Source organism: Orcinus orca, chromosome 13 (genome assembly GCF_937001465.1).
Source record: "Orcinus orca chromosome 13, mOrcOrc1.1, whole genome shotgun sequence".
In the NCBI taxonomy this organism is placed as follows: domain Eukaryota; kingdom Metazoa; phylum Chordata; class Mammalia; order Artiodactyla; family Delphinidae; genus Orcinus; species Orcinus orca.
In genome coordinates, this window is record NC_064571.1 from 80,302,271 (window position 1) to 80,316,910 (window position 14,640).

Below are 14,640 nucleotides of genomic sequence, written 5' to 3' on the forward strand. Positions count from 1 at the left end.
AAATTCTGAGAGCTTTGCCTGAAAAACGAGAATTTCAGCTGTCAGGCAGGTCCACAAAGATGGGCCTCATCCAGCAAAGCTTTGGGGAGAATGGCCATGTCATACTCCCTTCTCTTCCTTTTCTGTTTGGATTTTGAATACAGTGGTACTTTTTGATATCATTCTCTCTTTCTTCTTCTTTTTTTTACTACTCAGAAATTCAGTTACTTTTCAGAAAGTTTGTTTCTTTACATTATAACAGTAATACTTTTATAGTGTTGAAAATTGGCGAAGAAAAAATTTTTTTTAACTACATATGATCCTATCACTCAGAGATAATCATTGTTTTGGTTTATTTCTTTCATGTCTTTTTTCTACGTATGTGATAAGTATACATATGTTTGGGTTTTTTTACGTAATTTGGATCTTGGTGGAGGTGATGGGAGTGGAGGGAGTGGTCTATGTAACACGCTTCAAGCATTTTGTTTATTTACCTTTAATTGCTTTGGGGTTAATTCTTCAAAATATAGATAAAGTAGCAGAGTACAAGGCTTAAACGCAAGGCAGCTTGGGTCCGAGTCCTGTCTCTGGTACTTATTAGCTGTGTGACCTCAGACAAGTTACTTAGCTTTGCTGTGTCTCAGTTTTCACTAGGTAAGATAGGGATAATGACAGTACATGCCTCTGAAGGTTGACATGCTCATAGAATTGATTGACTTAACGTTTGTACTAAAAAATATTAGAAAGAAGTAATATAGGCATCAACCTGGAACTTGATGATTTTATTTTGTTAGTCTGGACTACAGCTACATTCCCTATAGGATTTTTTTTTTTTTTTTTTTTTTTTGCGGTACGCGGGCCTCTCACTGCTGTGGCCTCTCCCGTTGCGGAGCACAGGCTCCGGACGCGCAGGCTCAGCGGCCATGGCTCACGGGAACAGCCGCGCCGCGGCATGTGGGATCTTCCTGGACCGGGGCACGAACCCGCATCCCCTGCATCGGCAGGCGGACTCTCAACCACTGCGCCAGCAGGGAAGCCCCCCTATAGGATTTTTTGGTTGCAAACAGCAGACACACAGGCCAATTTAAACCAAAAAAAAAAAGAAACCTTAAAGGATATTAAATAGGATACTCAGTCTTCCAATGGGAAGGTTTAGATGATGACCACAACCATTGCTTGAGTACCTACTGTGTGCCAGACACACTGGCTGTTTTAGGCGTGCTCTCACCATCATTTCATTTGTCCTAAGTTCCTTGTAGGAAATATTAGGTTCTTCTTCTACATATTAGGAAAGTGAGTCTCAGAGGGATTAAATGACTTGCTCAAGTTCACACAACTGAGGAAATACTGGAACCAAGATTCAAACCCAGCCATGACCTACTCCACAGTGGAGCTCATTCATTCATTCACTCACTCACTCATTCATTCATTCAGTATTGTAGAGTGCTTCTTCTATGCTGGGCCAGGGGTTCTCTGTGAACACACAGGTGTGATCCCTGTCAGCATGGGGCTTACAATCTAGTGAGGGTGAAAGATGCTTGTCTAGTTATCACACGAATAAATGAGACATTGCAGCTGCAATGCAGGCTCTGAAGGAGAGGTCCATGGTGCTCTGAGAACCTGTACTTGGGATCTGACCTTGACGAGAGGGCATGCTAGATGCCCTTGAGGAAGTAATGTTTGAGCTGAGATAGGAAGTGTGAGTAGAGTTCATGGGCCAAGGCCTGGCACCCCAGGAGGGATTCAGAAAGAGGAAACTGCAAAGTCTCTATGGGAGAAAGGAGCATGGAGTTGAGAGAGACTGACAGATGCCAAAGAATGTATCTGAAATGGAGGAAAAGAGAGGAAGGATGGAGAGAGGGGAGACCAGCGAGAGGAAGGGGCAGCCTATGTAAGGGTTCCAAGTTAATAAAGGAGCTTTGACTTTCTCTTAAGGTCAACGGAAGTCATTCAAGAATTGAAAACAGGGCAATGACACAGTTAGCCAAGGGACGGTGAGGGGTCGAGGATGATGCCAGGACTTTGGGCTTGTTTAACCGAGACAATGATGGTCTATTCGCTGACCTGGTGAATATTGGGGAGGGTCAGATTTGAGAAGGGTGACTACCAGTTTCGTTTTGGGGTAAGTTTAATAAGTTTGAGGTGCCATTAAAATACCCCCCAAAAAAGATGTTAAACAGGAAGATCCAGAGGTCTGGAGTCACACGGGACGCCCGGGACGCAGTTTTGTAAGCCGGCAACTTCATCTGTGGTTGAAGGCTGCTGACCGTTTGTCATTCTTTTGGGCTTTCCCTCATCTAAACCCACTTCTCATGTTTGGGAAATCCCTCGTCTTAGGAGGAAAAGCCCACTTCCCAGTGTAGAAGCTGAGAAGGCCCGCTTTGGAGATGACCTGCAAATTAGATCTACGGCCATACCTCCCAGGACCTCTGTGGCCCTACAAGCTTCTGGTTTGGCTTGGCACTGAAGTAGCGCCTTCTGCCAGACAAGGGCAAGTCTTTCCCCATTTTACAGCTTGTTAAACCAAGGCGTAAACATCCCAAGAGAGGTGGTATGAGATTCACGAAGGAGAATGAGCTGGGAAGAAGTCAGGAGGACTGGCTCTGCCACAGGGTGGCCATGTGGCCACGGATAAGCCCTCCCACTCCTGCTTTTGCCACGCCCCACTCCCACCCCTCCCACCTCAACCTACATGAGGCTGTGGACCTCAGGGATCTCCAAGGCCCTCACTGCCACTGGTAGATACGTACTTGCCCTTAGCAGCTTAAGGACAAACAGTCAGAGCAATCACCTGGTTAATTCAGACAGAGCAATTGTCTTACTGGTATGAGAAAGCAGATTTTATTTTCTGGCCCTGAATAATCGAGATTATTCATCCCCAAAGCTGTAAATACGCCGCCCAAAATAGCAAAGAGTTGAAAGAAGATGAGCTCATCAGCAGATTTAAAACAAAATTCTTTTTTTTTTTTTTCTCATTAAGATTTTTTTCTTTTATTCTACATTTTCCCTCAGTATGAACTTCACCTCATTTTGCTTACCTAAACGAATGGAATAAACCAGTCCCGGGGGGGTATGGTTACCGATAATTGAGACAAAGCAGAAGCAATCTGGGCCCTGAGAGGTTTTGCCCGCATAATAGACCAGCGCTGTCCAATCGAGCTTTCTGTGATGACAGACATTCTATCCTGTGCTGTAATTTAGTAGCTACTAACAACATGTGGCCAAGGCAATTAAACAATAGAATTTTACATTTTAATTAGTATAAATGTAAATTTGAAAGAACCACATGTGGCCAGTGGCTAATGCACTGGACAGGGCACTATATGTTTACAGCCAAGTGGACCTTACCAGGGACACGCCTTCTGTCCCAATAAGGAGACCCAGGGTAAATCCACATTTCTCGGAGTTAATCGTTGGGAGTTTGGTTCCGGACAGGGGATCGGGGGACAGGAGCAGAATTCACTCTTTCCCAGGGCTGTGTGTGGGTTTATTAATTGTCTACATGATTGCTTTTGTGAAGGGACTACCTCTCTGAACCCAGAGTCAGGAGCTCTGAATTTGAAGGTATTTACTAGGCTTAAATTTATGTGGTGTGAAATCTGTTAGATCATTTGCTCATCAGTGGGTTGTCTAGAAAAAAGGCCCATCTACAAAGGGTTTTCAGGGTGAGGGTCACTGGTGTAATAAGAAACATACCAACCCTGGCCTCCAGCGAAAGCTTGTGTGCTTTCAAGTCAATTTGGGGTTTGCGGAGTGGCCTTTTGAAGACCTTGCCATTGGTAACGTTTCCTCTCTTATTAAGGAAAAGAGAGAGAGGCTGAGAGCGCAATCATTTTCACTCTTGTTCAACTTAACCCAAAGGTGGAAGCCCCTCGTGGTTCACACTTCAGGGTGTAGAGCACGTGGTACGACCAGGCTGGGGTGGAACCTTCAAAGCTCATAGGCAGGTGCTGGGATGCAACGAGAAGGTCTGGTTAAAATGTAGACAAATCAAGCAGTAGGACTGGCCAATCCACCCCGACGGTCAAAGGCATGGTGATACTCACTGCAGTTCATTAGAAGAAATAATCCATCTTGGTTCTGGAGATCAGCTCATCCATTCAACAAGCACTGGCCATGGGCTACGTGCGGACTGTGAGCAAGGTTCTGGGGACATAAAGATGAAGAAGAGGCGGCTGCTGGCCCGAGGGCGGCTCCCAGTGCACGGACCGGGGAGAAATCCGGATGAGAGGAGCTTCACCCCCAGGAGGGGGCACAGGCAGCCCAGTGGGGCATGTTATTTTTTATTTGTTTTTTACTTCATATTTCTGACAATGTCCAAAACGTTTCAAAGGAAGGAAAATAGAATAAGGGAACTTCGTAAGTGCTCAGGGATTAATTGAATCTTTAACGTTCTATACATTTACGGGGGGACAAGGGATCCTCAAACCGATATATCCTAACACTAATTAAGGAGGCCCTTCCCTCCACGCTCAGCAATCCTGACTCACACCTTCTTCTGGGGCTTCTGCCTGATTCAAGAAATTGCTGGCAGGGCTTCCCTGGTGGCGCAGTGGTTGAGAGTCTGCCTGCCGATGCGGGGGACGCGGGTTCGTGCCCCAGTCCGGGAAGATCCCACATGCCGCGGAGCGGCTGGGCCCCGTGAGCCATGGCCGCTGAGCCTGCGCGTCTGGAGCCTGTGCTCCGCAACGGGAGAGGCCACAACAGTGAGAGGCCCGCGTACCGCAAAAAAAAAAAAAAAAATTGCTGCCCCAGGAGAGGACGGTGCCCCCCCTCACGCTGCTGTAGGGCTGCGGTGCGCCCGGGTTGCTCCCGGCCACGCTGGAGACACGTTCCTTCCACCTGATCATGTAACGTGCTAAGTGCCACAAACACAAAAATTGTGGACGTTTCCGTGGGGTTGGAGGATGGCGTGTGCTGGGGAGAGGGGAGGCTGGACCTTCAGGCCTTCGGTGCCTGGCCGGGGAGGCTGGAGGCCACGGGAGGGGCACGAGCTCAGACTGTGTTAGGGGAACAGCACGGTGGCCAAGTGGAGGCCACAGGCCCGGTTAGGGAGCCTTTGGGACAGTGCACGTGAGAACCTTGTCACTTAAGGCAGCGTGAGGCTGAGGGCAGGCGGAAGGAAGGAAAGACGAGGATCCACAGGCCAAGGGGGCCGTTAGCGTCCGCACCAGCTCTTTCCCAGCAAACCCCCAGCCCAGCCACTGCCGCCCCCCGCCCCCCCACCCCCGGCACTGCCTTAATGCTAACCACCTGGCACCTGCCATCGGGGGCCTGACGCTGGCCAGGCCTCCTCGGGCACCTTTCATGTGACATTCCTCCCTCTTCAGCCTTCACAGGACGAGGGGTTACTGCCCGTGGCGCTGGAAGACGAGAAGCAGGCCCCGGGGGTGATGAGGGGTCCACTGGGGACCCCGGCTTCCCCAGGGCAGGGGTCTCAGCTCCGGTTCCCACAGGATCCAGAGCTGCTGGAGCTGGATGGGAGGGGTGAAGGCCAAGGAGGGGGTTATTTGTGCTGTCATTTCGACGCCCAACCTGCAGCCACAGAACATCACCAAAAGGCCCAGAGAAGGTGACAACCCCCAGCTTTTCCGAGGGACCCCGAACAGACACCAACGGTCATCAGGCGTGAGTGGCACTGATGGACCCCTTCCGAGGATGCGCTTCACTTCTGCAGAGCATCTTTGCAAAACTGCTTGGTCTCTGGTCTCTCAAAACAGGGAGGGAATTCAAAGTATTAGGCATCATGACCAACGCTATCACTGTACAGGGAAAAATTATTCGAAGTTTATGGGTAATCTTAGGCATAAATCTCTTACAGCCAAGGTAACACATGAGCAGGAAAAGAAAAGGTAACTGGGGGTCTGGTGGTGCCAGGTTCGAGTCCTCAGGCTGGCACTTAAAGCCAAGCGACCTCGGCTTAATCGTGGAGCCGAATTCCTCAAGGCGCAGAGACAATCCTGCCTGTTATCCGAGGGTTAGGACGTTTCAAGGGGTGACGGCTGGGAAAACCTTCCTGGAGGGCCGGCGTGGGGAAGGGCCTCGCCTCTTCTAGGTGCCAACCGTGCGTCAGTGGGCTCCGCACGCCATCCCAGCCCATCCCCAGACCACAGCTCAACACCATTCTTTGCGTCCCTGTGTTACAAAGTGTGGTTATTTAACTTGCGATGTGCGGTCTCCCATCACACAGCCAGGAAGTGGCTGCAAGTTTTGAATCTGAGGTCAGTCACCCTCCACCATTTCACAGGCCATGCGCGAGTGTTAATTACTGTGGGGAGCGGATCCAAAGCTCTGCCGCAGGAGATCCTAGGTGGCGGGATGAAGCCTGGGAGGGCTCGGTGTCTGGGTTCCCAGGCACCCCCCGAGGGGAGGCAGGGAGGACCCGAGGGTGGTGTTGGATGTCTGTGGGAATCTCTGAGCTCGCTGGTCACTGGAACTGCCCCTCTCTGAGGGGTGATTTACACGTGGCAGCTCCGACGCTGTCCTGTTTGATCTCTGGCCTGAGTGCGTTTAGGCGGCCATCCTGCCTCCACCCCGCAGGGCTCCTGTTACCCTCCTGGCCCGGCCCCGCAAAGGGAGGGGGCCTGACTTCAGGCCCTGGTGGGGCAGGCAGCGGGGGCAGAGGTAGGAGGGGGAAGGATGTTCTTCAGCACTATTTCCAGGGGGGCAGAGCAGTGGGGCAGAAAGAACACAAGCTCTGAGTCAGATACTAAAGTTCTAAACTCAGGCCCAGACTTACCAGCTGGGAGGCTCTCGGGCATTTTTTGAACCTTCCCTGAGCCTCTATTTCCTTACATGTAAAGTGGAGGTGGTCCGGCCTGCTTTATAGAGATGTGGGCTCAACAGGGATAGATAAAAGAGTCCAAGTCTCTTGTTCAGAGAAGCACTCACTAAAAGGTACCCATAATTTTATTATTCAGTCAGGAAAACTAGCCCTGCGACAATAGCCCATCATCGGCCCCAGCTTCTAGTTTGCATTAGTTAAATGAAAGGGAGTCTTCATTTAACAGGGCTTTTTTCGAGGTGGCAAGTCCCCAAGTCCTTCCCGCCTGCTGAGGGCCACGCAGCCCAAGCTGGTTCTGGGCGAATGGACCTTTGGTTCTGACTCTGCCTCGGATCAGCGCACCCCAGCCCTCTGACTTGAAGCCCATGCGGGAAGGTGGGGGGACTTGGATGAGGCTCCCCTGACTCAGCTGCAGAGGTTCCCCAGGTCGGAAGCGTCAGCATCACCACGTGGTGAGAGTCCTCAACAATCATCGCTTTTAATGCTACAGGAGGCGACGTGGGGGCACAGGGGAGCCTCACCAGATAGCTGGCGAGCTGGCAGCGATGCCGCCTAGGAAGTTAGTCCTTTTCTAAAAGGAGGGAAAGCAGAGGCACGGCCGCCATGGCAAAGCAGGTGCCATAAAACCGCCACTCTTTCAAATCCGGGCCCACGGGACTGGGTGGGAGACATCTGGGGCATGTGTAGCCCAGAGGGTGAACCTTAAAAGAAGGGACCCCTCGCTGTGGGAGGAGTTTGCTCCCAGCTGCCACCTCCCGGGCTTCACACACTCGTATGGGACACAGCACACCTGAGCGCACAGCAGTCCTGAATACCTGGTCCCCGTCGGTTCCTTCATAGCCCGGTTTTGCATCAGGACCCAGGTCTGTCCTTAAGTCCCTGCTGAGTGGACGACTCCGCCCCCCCCCGACCCTTCTAAGTCTATGATTCCAGCTTTCCACGCTGTCCCAGGAGTTGCCACTGTCTTTGTGTCCCCTCCCTGTGACACGTCCTTAGAGATGACACAGGGAGAGAAAGGCCCGGCCCTGCCCCTGAGCACAGGTGGGGGGCAAGGCCCAAGGTGTTGCCTGATGAGTGGCTGGGCGACCGGAGGGACGGGGCGCTGAGCGGGGAGAGGCAGAGAGAACATACGGGAACAGGGAGAGCGAGAGAACCGAATCCACGTCCTACACAGGACGCCGGGCTCCCGGGCCAGGAGGCTGAGGTCCCAGGCCCCTCGGGCAGCTCCTGGAGGCGCCCCGGGCAGCTCTGCAGCGAAGTGCGGCCACTCCTCCGGGGCAACAAGCTGTCGCATCTCCCGGGAAAGATGGGCCCAAGCTCAGATGGTCAGGACCGCTGTCCTTGGGAATTCCCTGGCGGCCGAGCTGTCAGGGCTCGGCGCTTTCACTGCCGGGGCCCGGGTTCAATCCCTGCCTGGGGACCTGTGATCCCACAAGCTGTGCTGCCCAGACAGAACAAAACGAAGTGAAGAAGAAGAAAAAAAGAATCGTTGTCCTTCATGAGGTGAAAAACAAAACAATTTGGGAGGGTGAGAGCGGTGGGGATCCTGATGGGCCGACGAGGTGCTAACAGGGTAAGCCACAGATTTGGGCTCGAGATGCCAATTATTGTCAGAGAAGCGGACGACCTAATGGCTGGAATGGGATGAAGGCTGAGGTAGAAAGGCAGCTGAGCGGCTCCTAAGATTTGACGGCTGCCCACACTTCAGGCCACCTGCGGCTCCATTAATAGAGGTCCGATGTCCAGTTCCAAGGAGGTGAAGACACTGCTTCATTCCCCACCAGCCACATCCTACTTAGAGCGTTGCCTCGGTCCTGGGTTCCGTCTCTCATCGCTTGAGCATATTCAGAGAAAAGTGACGAGCACGAGGAGGTCCTTGAAGTCACTTTAAAGCGTAGAGGGGCTCTGGCTCTGGGGCCTGGAGAAAAGCCCAGTGGGGTGCATTTCTGAAGGACTTCACGGAGTAGAGAGAGACTTATCTGGTTTAGGGGGCGAGCATGTGAGGAGCAGTGGAGGGAATGACAAGAGTCCACATTTCAACACAGAGTTAGAATTGGTCCAGCTGTGACACCATGGCCTCACACAGAGCGAGCTTCCCATCCCTAGGAGCAAATGTCACGTGGAAGGCTGGAGAGAGCGGGCCTGCGTCGTGGAGGAGTGAATCCCTCTCTCTTTTTCGGCATCTTTGAGCTATGATTCTAGGAATTCTTCCAGTGGTGAATCCATAATGCAAGATGTGCCTGTCTGGATGCAGAAAGGCGTCAGCCACCATGTTCTCCCTGCCGACCACGTGGACGGTGCAAATTCATTGGGTCCAAGGAGCTGAGCCTCAGGTCCGCACCAGAGGTGATGTCACCGTGGAAACACGAGCACTCTAGTCCACACCTTTCCAGGTCACTGAGCTGTCCCTGCAGCAGGAAGAAGCACTTCCTGGCCCTGGTCTCCTCTCAGGGGTCCCCAGCTGGGTATCCTGTTTCTGGTGGGGCAGGGCATCCTGTGGCATCGCTGGAGCCTCTTGGGGGGCGGGCCTGGCAGAGCCCTCAGTGCCGGCTACAGACATCACAGTGTTTACGTAGCTGGGGAGTCAGGCTTCCCCGAGGACAACCTGAGGGGCTGCACATCCCATGGGGGGAGGAAGTGGAGCCCGGGTTCCAGAGAAGACCTCCCTGTGGTCCTGTCACCACCCTCACTCCTCTGCAGCCAATTCTCTAATAAAACCCCTTTCCCAGTGTGTCTGACGCTGCCCCTAAAAACCTTACCCAGCGCCTGCCATCTGCCAGGCCACGCCATCGGTGGGAAGGTCACCACAGGGCAGGCTGGGTCTGGCCCTGAGGGGTGCTCTGTGTGGAGGGGGCTCAGTGCCTAGTGGCGCCAGGGTGTCTGCCCCCCAGGAGCCCGAGCACTGCAGCACAAAGCCAAGACGACTGTGCTGGCTTGGCTCCGTCCACACTGGAGCCCCTCCTGAGGGGGATCGGTGGTCTATCAGCTCTGAATTTAGGTCCTGAGTACATGGGGTGTGGTCTGTTTGGCCACAGGTCTTGAACTGACCAAAATCATAAAAGACAAAAAACACCTTAGGGAAGTAGGACAGACCGTCCAGATGATTTCGTCCAGTATGCAGATGGGGAAACTGAGGCACTGGTCAGGCTAGCATTTTCTTCCTCTAGGTTCTAAAGCCCATTTCAGGCACTTCCCTGAGCAAAGCCACCAGGCTCTGGGTGTCCATGGTGTAGGTCATTCCCGTCCCACAGGACATGCGGACACCCTGCCCTGGGGCGCCACGCAGCTCCCGGCTCGTCCTTGACAGCCCACTGGCAAATAACTCAGCTGAATGCAGGCAGATCAGACCCAACCACAAAGCCGTGGGACTGAACGGGGTCCTGCTGTGGGATCAGTGATGACGAAGACCACCAGCTTCGCCGTCAGAGAAATCAAGGCTCCAGTCACCAGCCACAGATGCTGGATACGTTATCTAACCTCTTTGAACCTCATCGTTTTCATCAGTGAATGTCCACCTCAATACTTACCACACCTACCCATGCCTATTGTAGTGGCTGTTTGACGTTCAGTCACCTTCCTTCTAACCACTGCACTCCAACTTCCCTTGGGGGCCCATCTTCCTTCCTCATCCCTTTCATTTCCGGTCGGGGTCTGAGCTCTGGGGATGCAGCAAGCAAGCGACCTGGGCCTGGTCAGTCATGCACCAAATCCCCAGCCACAGGGGCTGCTCATGGGTGGGGCTATGATCTATGTTGTTCGAATCATCGTAAAATATCCGGGTCTTACACAAGAGCAGTTCTCTGCTTGGCTGGACTCAGGGGCTCTGGGCCTGGGACCTATGGGAGGGGGGTCACCAGACACAGCCTGAGCACGAAGCCATCTCAGAAAACAGCAGAGCCAAGGAGTGCAGAGAAACCGAGGCTCGTTGCCATCGGGTGAGCCCCTGGATCAAGTCCTGTCTGAGGCCACTCTGAGTCCGGGCTTCTTGGTCATGTAGGCTGGTACGTTCCCTGTTAGGCTTAAGCCAGTCTGAGTTGCATTTGGTATCACTTGGAACCAGGAGGTTCCTAACTGATACATCTCTAAGTTTCTCATTTTCTACTCATACGGTCTCAGCGAAGCAGGAATTGCTCAGAGGATATTTCCGAGGAGTTTCTGCTGTTGTTGCTGTGGTTCATGCTGGTATAGAGAACTGGTCGACACACACCTGCTTAAATAAGTAAACATTCCTATCTTGAAGTACTCACTCCTCAGAATCATCCTTCAAAACTTACCACTGTCACCTCTACCTAGAAGCTTTCCTTGAACTCTCCAACCTGCACCCAGTGTTCTGAGTCCTCAGTGTTCTCTCTGCCATCCTACTTGTGGGTCCTACTTGTATTCTGTCTACTTGTCTATCTCCCGCACAGGAGGAGGAAAAGATCTGGGTATTAATCATTTAGGCATGCAAGGCATGAGCAGGTAGACTGAGGAGTAAGTGACTGATGAATGACACAATGGATGGGAAAAATTCACATGCATGGACACCAAAATCACACAACTCCACCATCAAATATATAAAGTGCAGTTGCAGAGGGTGTTAGTTGCCTCTCCAATACCCAACTTTCCATTCTGACTCAGGCCCAGAACTCCAAAATGCCTGGATAAGGAAGGAAAGAAGGAAGGAAGGAAGGAAGGAAAGAAGGAAAGAAAGAAAGGAAGGAAGAAAGGAAAACAGAAGGAAGAAAGAAAGGAAAAATGAAGGAAGGAAGAAAGAAGAAAGAGAAGGAAAGATAAAAACCTACATGTTCCAGCCTCCCTTGCAGAGATGTGGCCTCTAGTTCTGACTGAGATGTAAATAGAAGTTGTTGGGTCAGACCTCTGGGAAGGCCCTTTAAAATCAGGTAGGGAGTTCCTTTTGCCCCTCCCTTTTTTCCCCTTTTCTGCTGTTCTAAGGGCACACGTGATGCTGGAGCCCCAGCAGCAAGCTAAGCCCATGAGGCATCTCTGAGGATGGAAGCTATGAACTAAGTATGGCAGAGCAGAAGGAACCTGGACCTCTGATGATGGAGGACCAGCTACATCAGCCCCAGACTGCCTGCCTCCACATCTTTTTTATATTTAAAGTAAATAAGCAAGTAAGTAAATAAATAAATATTTTGCGTTTAGGTCACCACTATTTTGAATACGCTACTGTATGTAAATGAACCTAATCCTGATGTAATGTACCACCAAATTTTTACACTGATACTCATTGACAGTAGGTATTTCTTTTATTCTAATTATAAAAAGAAATTTTAAATCTATGTCCGACATTTGGCATAGTGCCTCTGTGCCAGATATCCTGAAGACACAGATATACAGAAGAGGAGAGGGAGACGTTTTATAATTGATTAAAATGCACGTACCAGTTCATCACTTTCCCTGGCAAAAAAAAAAAAAAGGGCGAACCATTTTACTGATTTTATGGTGTGGAAAATTAGAGATTGTTAATTTTAAAGTTACAGTTAAAGCTTATATTTCCTTATGTTAATTCTAGTCCCTTCTGCCCCATCGACAGCAGGTGGGAAGGCTCGGGGTGGTCAGAGTAATTCCTCAGCGACTCCCTGCCATGGAGCCTGCGTGGATCAAAAAGCCAAGAGAATGAGGAGACTTTTCTCCTTCAAAATAGCTCCGCGGCCCCTTGAAATGAATGAGCAGCTTCTTTAACAGACTTTTCACCGCCCCCCCCCACCCTCCACCCCCGTCCCCGCTCACATTCCCCATGGTTGGTGAGGCAGAAAATTCACAAGAACAAAGCTCTCGCCCTAAAAAGATCTTCTTTTCACTTTAGGGTCAATTCCACATTGGAGGCTTCCAGAAGAGTCATCTTTAAATTAAGCAAAGGAAAAAAGGGGGCCCTTGCACAGAAGCCAGGGAAATCACACACACGAAGGTGCCCAGCGCCCGCCCTCCTGCCTCGCACCACACACATATCCTTCGGGGGGACCCGTAAATAGAGCTCCTCAAGCAGGCTCCCGCCACGCAGGGGTGCACCAGGAATCACTGAATCCGGGAGGCCAAAAAATGGGTTCATCTCCCTGCCCGTTGTGAGTCTTGGGCAACTTCTAGGGGCTTCATCTTGTCCTTCTGAAAAATGGGCAAACACCTTGCCTTGCTCACGTAGCAGAACGTCTGGCCCCAAAGATATGCCATTTGTGAAGGCCCTCTGCCTCCTCTCTGCCCCCCGGGGCAGGCGGGCTTGTGGCTCCAGCCTGAACACGTGGTAGCCTCCTGGCACATAATCTACCTGGGATCCCCTTCTCTCCACCAGCCTTTCAGGACGTATCAACATGCTCTTGGGCTAATTAAAGTCAACATTCTTTACATTTCACCCCTTATAAAATGTCAGAAAACCAGACTCCACCTGGAGCTCGGTCTGGCTCAGCTGGGGTGCCAGTGCCACACCCTTGTTCCTAATCTATCAGTCTGGGGACAAGGTTCAGCATCTGGGGCTCCCTGGGATCAGCTGCCCCCTCTGAGCTGGGCCGGCCCTCTCCAGGAGTGGTACAGGACGGGGAGGTGTGGCCAAATCCTACTTCGCGCCCCGGGGCCAGGTCAAGGTGATCGAGTTTCTCACTCCAGTCAGAGACCCCATAACCCCTGGCTCCAAGGTAATAAACTCAATCTTGGGGCTTGAGCTGTAACACGGTTCATTTCTGGGCCAAATCCCTGAAGCTGAAAGGTTTATTTTTAAGGACAAGCAGTTTGCTGTTTTCAGCATTTCTCATCAGAAATAGTGCAGTTCAGCCCGATCTGAGCTGGAAGCATAATTTATCATCTCACGCAGATGGCTGACAAAGGATGGGGAGAGGCTTACGTTCCATTTTAGTTCAGCAAACATTTCCTGAGCTCCTGCATGTGCCAGGCACAGAGCAAGGCGCTGGGGAGGCACAGATGGTAAGGCAGGCTGCTGGCCTTGAGACACTCACAGTCTAGGTGCGAGGCAGACCCCCAACCCCAGCTTTGGCATCAGAGAGTCCTATTGTCTATTGGACGATAGCCATTTACTACTGGGGTCATGCTGGGAAAATTACCTCACCTCTTTCTAGCTAAGGTTTGTCAAATTTGTCGATCTTTACAAAAACACCAACTTCAGGTCCTGTTCATTTCCTCTGTTGTTTTTCTATTTTCTGTTTCACTAATTTCCACTCTAATCTTTCTTATTTCCTTCCTTCTGCTTGCTTTGGGTTTAGTTTACTCTTTTTTTTTTTTTTCAATGCCTTGAAGTGGATGGTTAGTGTATCTATTTGAGACCTCTCTTCCTTTTTAATATAGTCACTCACAGCTATAAATTTCCCTCCAAGCACTGCTTTACCTACATCTCATATGATTTCCTATGCTACGTTTCCTTTTTCATTCATCTCCAAGTATTTTCTAATTTCCCTTTTGATTTCTTCTTTGACTCATCTGTTGTTTAGTATTGTGTTGTTTAATTTCCACAGATTTGTTATTTCTTTTATTGACTTCTAATGTTCTCCCATTGTGATCGAAGAATATATACAATTTCCATCTTTTTAAACATACTGAGACTTGTTTCATGGCCTACTATGTGGTCTATCTTGGAGAATATTCCATGTGTACTTGAGAAGAATGTGTGTTCTTCTGTTGCTGGGTGAAGTGTTGTAGAGATATTTGTTATTTCTAGTCAGTTTATAGTGTTGTTCAAGTATTCTATTTCCTTGTTCATCTTCTGTCTAGTTGTTCTATCCATTGTTAAAAGTGGGGTATTGAAGTTTCCAACTATTATCGTTAACTATTACCTCCCCTCTTTGAACCTCTGTTTCCTTAGAGGAAAATAATTATTCTTGCCTTGCAGAGGTGTAGAGACAAAAAAAAAAAAAAAAAAAAAATGCAAA